At 40.0% G+C, this 16,747-nt stretch overlaps 1 protein-coding gene across 1 annotated transcript in view; it reads right to left on the bottom strand.

The window, feature by feature from the left end:
- NALF1 (NALCN channel auxiliary factor 1) overlaps positions 1-16,747 on the bottom strand; it is a 567,265-nt gene that overhangs the window by 166,273 nt on the left and 384,245 nt on the right. The gene's annotated exons all lie outside the window — the stretch shown is intronic.

The following is a 16,747-nucleotide window of genomic DNA, read 5'->3' as shown; positions in this document are numbered from 1 at the left end:
AGTCATTAGCTCAGTAACTTATTAAAATAATACTGAGAAATATTTCCACAGCTTTCAGACAACCTCTGGCAGCAAATAGCTAATGCACCTGAGAAAAGCTCAAAGACTTAAAACAAATATGACCTGAAATAAATGGGGCCTTTTCTGAAGTCAAAAGTGCCCTTGCAAATGTGTGGCCTATGTGTGGTGTGAACACACAGAAGATCATTTAAATGGGACACATTGAGTGGAAGAGGGAGCTATCACTGGTCAAGCTAGGGCAGTGGTGAGCAGGGTCCTCTGAGGCCACCTGCAGGCCATGTGTCTCATTACCAGTAGCGAGACTGGGGAGACCGCATGGTCTGATTTCATTAGAGTCGGTTTCTTTAAACAATCCCTTTTTGAAATAAAAATGTACCTGCCTATGTATATTGCAAACTTTATTGAACCTTGAGGCCAAATTCCACTGGTGGAGTCCCCCCTCCACACTTTTTTTTTCCATAAAAGTCCCTACAGTACTGTGAGATTTTCACAGAAGAAAAGAGAATAAGATAATTATGGACAAGAGGTATTGTCAGGAAATGTATGGTCAGGCGGGACGGTCGCTGGCGGCCAACTGCTAGCCCAGAAGGAGCAGTGAGAGCAGAAACAGAAGGTCAACAGGTCAGGAGGAAGACAACAAGAAGACCACCAGGAAGAGTGGCAGGAGATGTGACGAGTGGAACCTCCAATGGGGGCATCCAACAATGCCCTGCTTCATTAGGTGAAAAAACATACTTTTATTCTCCTATTCTGTTCTAGATGCTGGGATATATACAAGAATATAAGGTATAGTTCTCGTCACTGAAGACATTAATGGACTTTTGAAGAACTACATTGGAGATGAGAATGACCAAGTTTCTTTTTATGACCAGAAAATGAATCTTACTAGTAAATGTCGGTTGCTTTTCTGTTCATGGCAATGATCCGTTGAAACTTGAGTTTTAAACCTGACATCTTCCTGCAGCTCCCACTGACTGAACTGGTTTCCCTGGTTATACATTTTCCTCCTGTGCTATTTGATATTGACTCCTGTTCACTTGGTCAATACTGGGTCACTCTAGAGGATCTTCCCGAAACTTAGGGGGGTAAGAGCCAATTGAAGGCCACAGACACAGGGGGACAGAGATGGTGAGCCTCCTGACATCTACTCTGAGCATCCCAGAGAGATGCAGGAAACACAGCGCCTCCCAGTGCCCACTGTGGCAGCTCAAAGGACTTCAGGCTGAGCCTTTGGGATCTGCGGATGTGACCATAGGCTGTTAGCGTATGTGGATGAAGATAATGAATAGGAAATCATCAGTACTGATTGATGCATATGAGTCAGATTGAATGTGTGTGCATATAAATACATGTAAAATAGACATATAAATACATATGAAATCACTTATGATTGTGGCAGAAGCCAAAGGAAACAAGGAGACCCTGGGGGCACATTGGAGGTCTGAACCCCACTGTTGGTGGAAGGTCTGACATCTGGGACTAGGGATCAAGGTTCTGGATTGCATCTCACCCACTTCCCTCCAGCTGTGCACATCAACTGACAAGCTCTGAGTGCTGAGCCAGCCATCCCACTAGAAAAGCCTGGGAAGGACGGTTCCTGAGACTGCTGCTTAGAGTCCTTCAGGAGAATCTGCTCCTGCCAACTCTGCAGGGCCCGTAGCAGGGTGCCTTCTTCCTGCTATTGCATGCCTTTCTCTTCTGTAGGCTGAGAGGTGACCAATGGGGAAAATCCTTACGGACTCTCCAGCCCTCTTCTTTGGCTCTGTGTGTTCCTGACATCAAGGTTAACTTGTATGTCCTGGGATGCGGAGGAACCCTGGCGAGACTTTGAGGTGTTGGCGAGCTCACCGCACTCATAGGCTGCTTCTGACTTAGATCAGCCTGCCTTCGGATTGCAACAAAACGGTTACCAGGCCCCACTTTGTCCTTAGAGGCAAGCACCCAGGATCCTGGTTTTTACTGTGTCTACCATGTTCTCTACTCAGCCTGAGTTGATGTCCATATTTCAAAGGCGGTTGTACCCACCACCATCGAAACACTTTGATTTTTGAGCTCCCCAGAGACGTGGCCTTGAGTTGCTCTCCTTGACCAGTGTTCATCAAGCCAAGTAACTGGTTACTGTTGCCAAAGTTATGCTCAGGAACCTGAGCCCTGACACTAGCTAAAGTAACCAGTGGTCATAGAAAGAAGGAGGGCTTAATATTAATATGTCTTCCTACAAATAGGCAATTCTAACGTCGTAAAAATAACCCAGGGCCTGGTGTGTCAGACTGAGGCGAGCCATGTTCAAAGTCCTTGATATGCTCTCACACAGTTGACTGCATTACGACAAGCTTGCCTGATATTTATTCTTCCTCCACCACCAGCATGATAATGTTCCAGAAGCAGAGGAAACAAATGGGCAGCTTATACTTCATCTGTGCTGTTCTTTTCAAAATATGAATTTGATGTATTTTTCTAAACTTTGTGGTAAAGGGCACATACACTACCTTTAAAAATCCATTTTGAAGAAGGAAATATTGAATGTGACTCCTTGAGAAATGATCATTTTTTAATAGTTTTTCTTACTATTTTAGCTATCCAGATCAATAATCCCAAAATCTTATCACTGTCAAAGTTCAGAATTCTCCCAGTTGAGCCAATGAATTCAGAAAAGGGAGACCTTTTTCCTTAACACAGAAAAGGGAACACAGAATCTTACATGTGGACAGTTGTGACTGATTTACCCATAAACATACCAAAAATACTGAACCACATAAAATAAAAAGTCAACAGGTACATTCATCTTCAGGAATGTATATTCCCTCGGTAAATATTTCTGGAAGTTGAAAAGAAGCATTTTAAAATTGGGGTTCTTGTTATTATTTGTCTTATATGGAATAAATACATAAATATTATTGTAGGTTTTGATAGGATGGAAATCAATTATTTGCTGCTCTTCCCTATGCAAATTTTGTCCACAAGTTATTAATGATAAGCAAAGTTGGCCTCAACTCAGAATAAAAAATTAAAAACCATGAGCGTCTGATTGTTGGCGTTGCTCTCAACACACAGTACAATGACTGTCCATCGTTGGCATTTAACAGATATCAGTTGTGAGTACAAGAATGAATTGATGGTTAGGAAAACAAGCTATATATGTGTCCAACTGCCAGAGTTCAGGGAAACAAAGTTCTCCTCCTCGATTATTTCACAAGTAGAAATCAGCTTTCCTCGCTGATGCCCCAGGCTTTTTGGTATGTGTGGGGGTGGTAAGAAGCATCATGTTTAGAGCAGAAAGACACAGAGGAACATGCATTCCCACACCTGTCACAGGGTGTAGAAAACACCCCTGTGTCATTCTGTGACCCTGGCTCAGCAGAAGAGAACCAGGCAAAATCTTCAGGGGCAGCTCTCTTGCCTCTGCTTATTGAGAAACAAAGGAGGTGCATAGCCTTATGTGTCGAATAGAACTAAGGCCAAGTTATATGTACTGTATACCAACATGGGTGTGTGCGTCCATTCAAAGGAGCACTTACCTAGGTAACCCTGGGACACTCAAGATACAGTGAGATGTGCAATGCTTCTAACTCACCTGATTATAATGTGCTTCAAAACTAAAACAAAAAGTACATACACTTGTGCTCCCCCCAATATACCCAATGATTAAGAGAGAAGCAAGGTTCCCAGCCCCTGCCCCTGCTGGACACTGGCCCTCCCAGTGTCTGCCCAGTTCTGAGACCCTGCCAGCTCACCATCCTGACACATGCATCCTGAGCCTTGTATGGCAATACCTGTGTTGGCCACGCTTCCTTGGTTTCCCACTTCCTGGAAGAGTTCCATCTGCACACACCAACAACACCCTCTGAGACCCAAGTAATGGAATGGCAAAAGCCCTGAGGTCGATCACCAGGAAGAAAACAAGGAGCAGAACACCCCAACTCCACCATCTATTTCTGCTCATTATCTCGCTGGCTGTTTTGCTGCTTCCTTTACAAACAGGCAGGAAAAAAAAAGAGAAAGAATTAAAAAAAGACTAAACAAAAAGAAAATGAGGTGTGTAATAATTATAACATTTTGTGAATCCTATTATTGCCAAGGTGAATTATTTATATCAAACGAACTATCAACTGAAATCTTTAATTAATAATGCTCTTTTAAGAAGACCATAACGTTTTCAGTTTAAATACTCTGGAAAGACCACAGCATACAATAAAAATGACTTTAGAATCAAACTTTGGCTAATTGTCTGTCAAAATATTCATTTAATGCTGTTTACTTTGAACCTCGCCTCAGAATTGTATGCTAGTCCCATGCATTTGATTGTTTAATAAATGATTCAACAATCCTCTGATTTTTAGCTTTTCAAATATAATTAGGCATATTAACATATATGAATTTGGCTTATTATCAATTATTTATGCAAATTCAGGCATGGGTTTTCAATAGAGTAGCTCAGATTTTTTTTCAGTGGATGTTTTACTTGGTGTTTTTTCCCCCTGTGTAATTATGCTTAACATAGGCAAACCTTAAGAATAATTTGCATTTAGAGAATAGACATGAACAAAGAGAAGATGGCCTTCAACCATGCTCTTGGCAGTGATTCTCAACCTGGAGCATGCCCAGAGCAGTTTGAAGGCTGGTAAAAACACAGACCGCGGTATTCTAGCAGTGCGTCTTTGAGTCTATCAATTCATGGGAGAAATCTGTTGTAGAAATTATTTTAACCAGATACATTTATAATCTCTACCAAAATTCCACAAAATTTGAAGAGTCTGCAGTTTTGAGGCATTTAAAATTGGTAAAATATTTAAAAGGATAATAATAACAAATTGATATGGTTGGCACAAAAATATTTTCATACAAGGATAGTATGAATTGAATAATGAAAAAGCTGATAATGTTTGCACTGAAATATTTTAACACTGAAATATAGGCACAGATATATTGAGAATAGCTTCCAATGGAGCAAAATTTGCTCTGTATTTTCCACATATCTCAGCACTTGTAAAGACTTTCTTTCCCAATAAAAGTGACATATCATGGATGGAGTAAATTGAATTTGACTGCATTTTTTTTCAATTCTATGATGATATTGTTTTTTTTTTTCAAATTAAGAAATATTCCTCATCAAAATAAGAGGGACATGCTGATTGAGAGAGAGATGGCCAAATTAAAAATAAATGAAATTGTAAAAAGAATAATTAATCTATGTTACTCCCTACTGTTGAAATAATTCATATAATGTTTATAGTATTCTTTTATTTCAATACACATTGATTTTCTTATTTTTTACTTTTGAAATAAATTTTATCATTAGTTATTTTATAGATAACCTTTTTAAATCCACTGATATAATAAAAAAAACTTCTTGGTCAATAAATACTTTTTTTTTATTTATATGTTTCCAACATTCTCCTTTACTTTCCAACATTTCTTTCAACATTGTTTCCAATTGGGAGATAAATCATGGGGTCCATCAATTTTTACCACACCACTCTTCAGTTTCCTTATAGTGTGTGTTTCAGGTCCTCTCTGAACTGTCCTTTCTTAGAATTGAATTACAAAAGAATGCAGTCAATCATGATTTTGCTTTTTCCTAGCTTGCCTGAACAGTAATCTTTAGTTTTCAGTCTTAAGAATATCCCGTATCTTTTGTAAAGACAGTTTGTAAAACAAATCTTGCTGTATTACTGTGTTCAAAAGTGAACCACTGGGCCAGTTTTGAGAGGCTCCACATGGACACTCCAGGCAAGACCTGCTTGTCAAGACCCCACTAGACAGGCACTAAGGGCTCTGCAGCCCAAGGAAGTCTGGGCTGGGTGGATGGGTGTTATGACATAGGCCACATAGGGAAGCCAAGGTCAAACCTACAGTGCCAGAATGATTTCATTTTCTTGCTCACTCATAACATTGGACCCTCTTTTAAAATCTGTTCTGAATATTGTTATCACAACAAACACTGGAGATACATGAAAGCAAATTATTATTTTGTCAAATGGATTTTGTATGACAAGCTTTTCTCTAGAGTAGCTCATTTCCATGTCAAAGAAAAATATTGTGTTCTCTAAAATAAATAGACCATTTGTTAATGATCCCCACCCAACTGAAACAGTTGCTAGCTTCAACAACAATGTTAAACTGCTTTTTCTGCTGCCGTGTGGTTGTCTATCAGCTCCAGTGGCATATGGCTGCAGATTTAGGATAGCAACAGAATCCCAAGCAAACCCATCTCAACTTGGGGTTACTAAGGAGCCCTGCCCAGTACCTTGAACGCTGTCTTGGGGAGACCCAATGGGGAGGTGACGGAGGCCTGCCTGGACTCCTGTCCATTGACACTGCAGATCATCGAGTGCTGATCCAAGTCCGTGAGTGTGTGGCAATTCACCTGAAGCAGTGGATGATGCACATGCCTCTTGTTGTCCCACAGGACAACGTGGCTCCTGCCAAGTTGTAAATTGCACAATGACAGAACCGGATTCCATCAATTCTTAAGGATCAAGTTTTAGTCAGGAGGAAAATGTTACAAAAGGTTGGTATTCATTAATCATCATTATCCTTTTCTTATTTTGCTAATAAATATAAAACTTTATAATCTAAGTGGCAGTTCTAAAGGGCACATGGATCCTCCCTTCCTTCTTACCCGGTGGTGGTGATAACTTGAGAAAAATGTACTGCCAGGATCTGGTACATGGTAGATACTCAGTTCTTTAAAAAGAGAGAAGGATCAAGTCCAATAAATCTCAACATCTTATCATGAAAGTAAGACTATAAATAAAAAGGTGCAGTCTCCATAAAATACCTTTAGAAAGGCTCTTAAATTCATGCAGAATGTGAAAAGGGCCAAAAAATGATCTACTTTCTATCTGCCTCACTAAATTTCATTTTTTGCCTGATGGATGTACTCTCCAAACCCATAAGTCTCTACGTCTCCCCAATCTGGAGCCCCATGGTAGTGTTCTCTGTGCTCCTTGTCCTCCCTGCCACTGTGCCCCCAGACTTCAAGATCCCTCATTTTCCCTCCCCTCAAATCTGCCCAATTCCTGTTTCTTCTCAGCTGTTAATCTCAGCCAATTGAGTTCACTGCTTAAAATTTGTGCAATTCACACTAGAAATTCAGAGCACGGTGCTGTTTGTGCATTAAAAGAACATTTTGGAAAAACACATCCATTCTAATAGGATGTTTTGAGGCCTCTTGGACCACAGAGGGAGAAATGAGGTCGATAACCACATCTATGTAGGCAGATGCTCATGCTTGGGCTCAAGCCTGTGTGTGCCAAGGCCTCAAGTGAGAGATGACTTGGGTTCCTTCCTACTAAATGATGTAAGTGGTGGTAAATGAGATTAGGGGACTCTAAGCTCCTATTTTGCATGCCGTGTCTCAGTTCGCAATCACAAATACCAGTCAAATTGGCTTTAATATGATTTGCAATACATACCAATGGAAAGCAAGGATTATAATAGGGAGTCTAAGCTGCTTACCCACAGTTTTCCTAAAAGGAAATTACAGATCTGGATCAGATAGCACCAGTCACTGTGAGCGCATGACCTCATCCCACCCCTGGATTGGGGCTTCTGTCCTCACCCTCAAGTCTCAAGGGCTGTGTGCTCTTTTAGTGCCCACTCCTACACACACTCCTCCCGAGCAAACCCAATCATGCCAACAGCCAATCTCTGCCTCTCTGCTGCTTTCCCAGAGTGCCATGCATTTTTATTTTGCATCTTCCCATGTTGGGAATGAGACATCCTCAGGAAACTGGGGAGAAAGACCAAATATCTCAGTTTTATAGCAGATAAGGAAAGGAAATCTAGTGGAGGTATATGTGATAATGAAAGGTGTCCTTTACTTTCCGTAAATTCCAAACTACTAGAATTAGGAGCTTTCAAGGATAGAGTGTATGACAAATTCCTGAAAATACCTCTATATATGTAAAATATGAATGCTCGGTACATGTTGAAAATGTGCTAAATACTTAAAGTGCAAGTAGGTTCAAGAAAGAATTCATTTATTTTTTTAATTGGGATGATGAAGCCACCAAGGTCAATTTTAATTTCTCAACTCATTTAAATTCTCCAAGATGGTCAGTCCTCTCCATTAAATACCTCCTTCCCCTGTCTTCTGGGGCACTGTGTTCTGCTGGTTTTCTCTTATTTATCCATGCTCCCTGAGGGTTTCCTCATCTCTGCATTGTGGGTCCCATATCTCTGACACAACAATGTTTTAAAAAACATTGATTTGTCCAACCAAGAGCACATAAATTCCACTGTGAAGACACTGTCAATGTCCACCAGCCCTGATGGTCACTTATGTGGACCTGGCTCTTAAGAATCATAGCAATTACATATGGAGGAACTTGAAAAGTATCAAGGACTAACACACACACACACACACACACACACACACACACACCCCAAAGCTATTAAATACTAGAAATGTTCCTCAGGAAACTGGGAAGAAAAACCAAATATCTCAGGAAAAACAATTGACCTGATCCTGAGTGGCATTTAGACAACCTGGGCCAAATGCCAACAAATTTCCAAAGCTTTATTTCAGAGGTACTCCATACCTCATTTTAAATTAGAAACCACAGGCACAAATATAGAGAAAGTCATGGGAATTCTGCATATATTCTGAAAAACACCCATGCAGATCTATAACTTCTTCCCGAATGTTATTTCTACATTACAGAACTATAGGAATTTGTTTTGGGAGAAACTAAAATGCACAGGCTAAAGGAAATTCCCAATCAATAGATTTTCAGTAATGGTAAGATTGGGGCCCAGTTGAGGTAGAGGGAATCCAGAGTCAACAGCCAGAAAGTCCAGAAATGGGTTGTCGTCGGGCTTGTTCAGTCTGCATATTGGGAATGGGTAAGTCATGCACTTCTTTTAACAGAAAGGCCGGAGCCCAGCTCAGAGCTGGCTTGAGCTGCTGTCTTGGACTCTGCTGGAGAGGAGTGTGAAATTCAGGAACCCTAAGGGCTTTTAAGGAGGGCCGTGGACTCCTATGGAAGAGTTCGGAACACAGTTTTTCTCTGGGATGGTGAGCTGAAGCCTGTCCATTTGCTGGGGGTGAAATGTGAAGTCTCGCACTGACCTGGAATCAAGGTTTATTGCTCAATAGATATTCGAGGGCCGCAGGGAGCTCGCTGCACCTTACGGGTGGTGTGGGGCGCTGCAGAGAGGTAATGAGAGACCCCCACCACTGGCCCTCTGCCATGCTTCATTCCAGCCAGAATGAAGGCACTGGGCAAGCTGTTGCAATTGTGGTCACCCAGAAGGGCAGGGTATTAGAAAGAAAGCATTGCCATGCCAGAAGTTTGCTCACCCTAGAGCACCTGCGCACGTGCACACACACACACACACACACACACACACACACACACCCTTAAGCTGGAAATCCGGCAGGGTTAGGAACTGCCTTCCCTGAGGAACTTCACAGGAGAACAGCCCTGGGTAAGTGGGGCACTGCAAGGAGAAGCCCCTCCAAGCAGAGAGAAGAGCGTGGGTGTGATTCACAGCAGCCAGAAGCTGCATGTGGAGCAGACAGAAGTGCAGAATTGTCTGAAGAACAGACGAGGGTGATGGCCTGGCAAGTGGGGAGCAGCTGGGGTGCCCTCACCTTAGGGATGAAGGCTGCTTCTCTGATCCTGCTATCCTAGGAAAACAGGAAGCCACTGGGGGTCTCCTCAGATTAGGAGGGTGCTCAGCTCACAGTTCCATTGCTGAATGAGCTGTGACTCCAAGTGCACACATTTAAATAGAGTTTTCTAGAAGAACCTTGGTTTGATCTGAAATAACCAGAATCGTGGCCAATGGTTATTAAACATTTTTTGATACCATGCATCAGGCTAAACATGTCACAGAAATGGCCTCATTGAACTGTCACAGTCAAAATTTCTGTGAATCAGACACTACTAGTGCTTTCATCTAATGAAACAAAAAAATAATATTAGTGATATATATATATATATATATATATATTTTTTTTTTTAAAAGTCTTGCCAAAGTGGAAAACAAATATCTAGTAGCCATGCTGCTTTGCTACCACTCCTTCTCCCATCCAGGGTTGTGGCATAGATCATCTTCTGCATGACACTGACTGCCACCGTCACCACAGGAGAGACTGCTAAATGCCCTCTCCCACCACCACTCAAAGCTTCTGAAGGACGGCAGTAGTACATGGCTGACCACGTCTGTGTCCCTGCAGCAAGTCACAGCTGCTGAGTTGTTATGGATCTAACATGCTTTGCAAGTCACTGTCACACAACCCTGAGACTGTGACAGCATAAGAAAATCATTCAGTTAGATGGTGTGAAGAATATTTATCATGCTACAGTATCAAAATATTCCAATTCTCCCATTACCACACGAACCTGTGCAGCCTGCTGTGATGGCAGCGATCTCTGCACCAGCAGAGCATCCTGAAAGGAGGAAGCTGTCTCAAAGAGGAAGCTAAGAATTCATGGCACTTGAAGTAAAGTGAGAGTGCTTTTGCAGAGGCAAGTTATTACTTTGTTTAAGAGGAAAAATGTGATTTTCTTGGTAAGGAAATACAATGAGAAGAATTTCACATTGAGAGTCATATATGAAAAACACATAACATTTAAAAAAATTAGCCTGGAATTGTTGAATATATTAAAATTAATCATCTTGCCAAAAGCAGGAATATCATTTCCAGAACCAGTCGGAAGGGAACGCGATGTAATAAAAGAATAATCCAATTTTTATTCTCTGCCAAATTAGAAAGTAGTCATTGACTTTTCCATGAAATGTTTAACATTTATGATTATACAATTTATGTTTATGCACTAATATACCTTACCTAAGGATTCTGAAAAAACAAAACTTTAGAAGAATAATAACTACATAATTTTAAGTGCTGTTATTTTCACTAAAGAGAAGGTTAAGTGCTAAAAGTCTTTGAATATAAGAAACAAAATTGCTACATTTAAACTTCATCCATTAATAAGCCCTATGCGCATACTATAATGTGGTCATAAGAGGAAAATAGAGAAAGTAAATCTCCCATCTCCTCATGTACCCTCTAAAAATTCTTAGATCAATGTATTTGAAATAAACAAGAGTGATATAATGGAATTGTGGATGCGGGTTAATGTAAGCTGAATGGCATGATGGGTAATAAGGCAAATAGCCTTGTATTGGCCACTTTTCTTCTCTTTTTCTGAAGTAATGTTTCAGATATTCAAAAGGTTTTCTATTTGAAGCTCTTTTCCTTCCCATTAATCATACATTATATTACACATTAAAAAATAAAGGTGGTCATGTGTGTTTCAAAACCTTTTCTTAAATTTTTGATTCAACTTTTAATTTTTTAAAGGAAATGTTGTTAAATAGAAACATTTCAATATTCTATTTTTAAAATGTTACATAATAAAAACTATAAAATAATTTGTTATAATTATGTGCTTTAAAAGTTTCATTGAAAATTATTTAAGAAACATATGCATATATTTCTTTACTTTTATGATGCTAATATTAAAGGGTCATTTTCCCCTGGAAATTATTCAGTAAAAAGTACAGAGTAGTGGTTTAGCTTCCTCCCACCTTCCTTCCTCTCTCACTTGCTTCCTTCCTTTCTTCCTTTCAATTTTTATTGCACATGAATTTGGCATCATCCCAACCCTGATATCTCTCTAGCACTGTCAGAAGCCACTGAAGGATAAGTGCTGTTTCTTTCTTTCTTTCTTTCTTTGGAGAGAGAGAGAGAGAGAGAGAGAGAGAGAGAGAGAGAGAGAGAGAGAGAGAGAGAGAGAATTTTTTAATATTTATTTTTTAGTTTTCGGCAGACACAGCATCATTGTTTGTATGTGGTGCTGAGGATCGAACCCGGGCCGCACGCATGGCAGGCGAGCGCGCTACCGCTTGAGCCCTAGGGCTGTTTCTTGATGGAGTCCTGGAGGATTTTGTGGAGTCGGAGCCCAGGGACCCTGGGGCCTCTTCATCCTCTTTCCTCAGAAACTGACTCTGCTCCCAGACGTCCCTTCATCTCCCCTGCCTCTCCCCAGCACATTTCCTGTTTCATTCTTAGCTGTCTCTAGCTGTATCAGCAGGGAAAAGGAAGGAGACAATTAACATTGACATACACTAGTATGGCAGTATGTAGAAACGTGGATGTGTAACAGATGTGATTCTGCAATCTGTATATGGGGTAAAAATGGGAGTTCATAATCCACTTGAATCAAATGTATGAAATATGATATGTCAAGAGCTTTGTAATGTTTTGAACAACTAATAATAAAAGAAAAGAAAATAATAATGTGGAGACAAAATGAAAATGTTCAATTACACTTCTCAACAAATATACAAAACATGTTAAGGTCTATCAAAAAATGTTATGTTCTATCAAAAATAGTACATAAATATACATATTGAAAAATAATAAGATTTTTATAAATTAAGAAAATTTTCCAGAAATGGCTAAAGAGTCTTAAAGTGATAAATTATGGGGAAAAAATAAAATAAAATGACAGAAGAATTTGGAAAAAAAACTGAAAATAGTAATACTGAAAATTTTACTATAGTACAATAAAGATAACTTTATTAAGTATGTCCAAGGAATGTGTATAGAAAAAATTAACAATTAGACTATAATAAAATGCACTGAAAATATTGAAGATAGTCTTATTTATTTGAAGACCAAACTATGACCCTTAGGTTCCAAAAAATGAAAGACTTCTTTAAGAATTGCTATGATGGCAAATTGAAAACTGCCAAACAAATCTTTGTAGGAAGCACCTAAAACTATTGTAACCAAACTATCCAGCAGGTCTCAAAGTCCACTATATAAGTGGATAAGAAACCATGGTTTAGTGATTTGGCCATTTGAGTCTTTTGCCAATTGACTGTACTGACTTAGATTTTGGTGCGTTATTTTGGAGAACTTCCTGTTTTCTCCCCTGGGCCCACTGCTAAACTGGATTATACATTTCCATTTGTGAGGACAAATGCAAATTGAAAATCTGATGCTGAATTCTCCCCGGTGAAGGTGAGGAAGACTGTTCTCTCTCCTCCAGTTTCTCAGAGCATCTATCTGCCTCAGATGATTTGTGAGCCTTTCTCCTCTAGAAAGCACAGGCAAATCCTTCTGAAGAGAAGATGAGTTTTTCTCAGATCACCCTGTGTCAATTTTATCACCCAGCAAGGTCTTTCTCAAGGCCCAGGAGGGAGGATGAAGACCCCTGCCTGGCCAGCCAAATCCTCAGATCAACCATGCAACCCACCTACCAGGAAATGGCCCTCAGACCAGTCATGTATTAGCATACAGCTTAGTGTGTTAAAGTTATTTCTCAATCTTGGCCATAAAGGTTTTGATAAAACCAGGGGTTTATATGTGTCAAGTTTTTTTTTTTTAATTTTTAAATCAGTCCCTAGAAGTACAAATCATAAACACTCAGACTGTAATAAAATAAAAGCTTTTGGGCCTGAGCATGTAGCTCAGTGGTACAGTATTTCCCTCCCCTGTAGAAGACCTTGGTCTCCATCCCCTGTACAAAGCAATAAATAACAACATTAAAGTTAAAAAAAATGAAAAAAATTAGTCTCACTCTAAGCTTTCATTTGAATTAATATATGCAGGAATGTTTTCCCTCACACAATACCACACAAGTGTTTCATAACTTCAGCATATATAAAGACAAAATCAAAACTGTCAATGCCAAATGAATATCCAAATGATAAATTTTGATGTTTAACTTAAAAACTGCACAGGAAAATAATAGCCATGCAATATTGGCATTTTCAAAAGACATTACAAGACATTTTACTAAGTACAGCATGACGTAATTTTGTAAAATTCACTTTATATGCTTATTTTCTAAATATGTTTTTGATTGCTAAATGGGGACACAAAATTTTTACTACAAATTTGTAAATAGAGAATTATTAAAATTCCCTCTGTAGCATATACCCTATCTTCCTATATGACAACTGCCTTAATTTCCACTGTTATGACATAAGAACTAGCACATTAGAAGAATGAAGTGGTTGCTGGGCATGGTGACCCATGCTGTAATTCCAGAGACTTGGGAGGCTCCGGCAGGAGGGTCATAAATTTGAGGGCAGCTTCAACAATTTAGCAAAGCCCTGTCTAACTAAAAAGGTTCTGGGAACATAGCTCAGGAGTAAAGCACCCCTGGGTCCTATAACCTACAATCTTGTACCAAAAAAAGTAGAAAAACAAATTGTTAATCAAAGACTATATATTCCTTGAAATGGGGATGACTTTATTGAATTTTCTATCCACCTCAAAATACCCAGCATCCTACAGACAAATGAAGGACAAAATGAGAGAATTTCTCTCCACGTGAAACAAAGACAACTTCGCTTAGAAACAGCAGTACAAACTGCACCACTGTGTCTGAAACAGATTTAAGATTAGTAGTGGGCGAAAACTGGCGAATTTTCCTCCACATGAATCTTGCTAACAACACTGCAGATCTCTTTATCCTGGGGGAGGGGCCCCTTGAAACTTTCCAAAGCAAGAGACAAATAAAATATTTATGACATTGCACCTAAAATAATCCCTACTGCCAGAACAGTTGCCTCACTCTGAAAATATGAGAATTAAATGGGAATGAAATAGCCTAATCCCATCATGTGGCATCTCGGTTTACCTTTCCTCCAGCTGTTAATGGAGACGGAATTAGACAGCCTTGTTGAGCTCTTACTTTCCATTTAAAATCATCTGAGACACTCCTGAACAGAGGCACCCAGGTTGCATTTTTCAGTATTGTCCTGCTTCTAGACAAACAACTTGAGTGCTTAAAACCACATTTTTCTTTAGAATCTTCTAAGTGTTTCCTCTCAAATCACAGCAGATAGAAATGTGAACATAAGCCTTGCAATAAGCTTGACTGGCATGCCTCACCATAGGTGCTTTTGACTGAAAATCTGTAATAATCTTACACTAAAGATTTTCAGATCATGTGAAAAATAAATCCTGGAATCCTAATAGCATTTTGAGCTTCAAAATTGCTCTGGAAAAGTAATAAATTATTATTATGAGTTTATTTAAGACATACGTATAATCCTGTACATCTGGCAAAGCTTTAGAATAATTCTGTATACTAAAGATTAATCTTCAAATTATTTACTTACAAGATGTTTTTATGGCAATGCAAGATTGTATCATATGCTCAGAATGATTTGTTTGCATAGTCTCCTGTGCAATTATTTTTACTTTGAGAATATCCTGCAATTTGAGCATGTCTAAGTCCTCACTGTGATTAAACCCAGGGTATACACCTCAAAAGTGGCACTCTTCTTTCCCCAGTGCTATGTCAGGGGCTGCTCGTGACTAAGGGTGCTAATTTTGGTCCCTTGTTTAACCTGGGAACTGACAGGTTTCTCCAGTGTATATTACTGTTTATTTTCATAATTAATAAATACTTTCTGGAGGATCCTGGGAGGTAATGCAAACATCTTCTTTCTTGTCACAGTGTAGGCTACTAGATTTGTCACCCATGATACTCACTGTCTGAAATGACTATGACTGGCATGTCTCCTCAGTGGTGATTTCCTGTTTCAAGCGTCCTTCTGTATTTATAATGTGCATTTCTGCTGTGATGAAGAACAGCCACTAATGCCCCTTGTAATCACTGTGAGGTGGTAAGTCAGGGTGATGGACAAAATGGCATTTTTATTTCCCAAGATAGTACCCAGACACAGGTAACCGCTGTTACAAATCATACACTGCACATGAGTAAAGGAAAGGATAAGGAAAGGAGAAGAAAGAGAGGAGGAAGAAGAGCAACACATCCATTTGCAAGATGGATGCATTCTGGTTTCCTAGTTGAGAAGCAGAAGCCCTGGGAGAGGCCAAGACCTGAAACTGCTCTTCCTGCAAATACTGCACCATGGGTCCTATCCACCTGCTTTCTCAAGGCTATCCATATCATTCCAGCCTCCCCTGATCCCCACTTGCTGATGCAGATATAAAATGTTAGCAAGGTTGGATTCTCTTGCTCTTCCACTGCTGAAAAACAAGAGGAAAATTCTCCCTTAAAGTGACAAACAAATTTGAATCTGCCTGTTTTGTTTCACTGGATGAGAACCCCAACAGGTTTAGCTTGCTGGTTAATCACACTAATAATCTCCATCCACGCACAGTACACAGTTGGCCTGGTGTCTTTCTCTCTCTTGTCTGACATGATTTCACTGCAGGCATAACAGCTACCAGGTAGCACATGCCCACAGCATTCCGAGAATGCTGTCCTGGCTGTATGGACAGCATTTCATTTAAGCTTCCCGACAACAGCGTGAGAAAGACACATTACCATTACCCCACTGCACAAGAAAGATACCGAGTCAACCAGAGTTTCGGGATTCCACATAAGGCCAGGCAGAGCATAAAAGTCAGCACAATTCAAAATGCACTGACCCACACCCACTGTCCGATGAGAAGACAATGTCATCTGGGTACCCTTTAAGCATTGGCCACCTGCACAGAATATTTAAATTATCTAAAGAGGACTGAGTTGCTTTTCCACGTGTCCCAGGAGCAAACTACCTTGCAAGTTATTTAGTAAAAGGCCCCTGGGAATGCTGAACCCTCACAGCAGCCCTTTCAAGGGGAAACCTAGGTCATCTCCACTTAGTAAAGGCCCACGTGCTTACAGCCGCCTGGTGACTGCCAAAGTATCAAAATCAACTCCTGTGGTCTAACCAGGACATGCTCCAGGCTCACTTGTTCCAGGACCTGTTCATGATCACTTTTCCATTCTGA

This window comes from Spermophilus citellus, assembly GCF_964194105.1.
Source record: "Spermophilus citellus genome assembly, chromosome: 1".
In the NCBI taxonomy this organism is placed as follows: domain Eukaryota; kingdom Metazoa; phylum Chordata; class Mammalia; order Rodentia; family Sciuridae; genus Spermophilus; species Spermophilus citellus.
The sequence above is the reverse complement of the archived record's forward strand: the minus strand, read 5'-3'. Positions and strand labels throughout refer to the sequence as shown.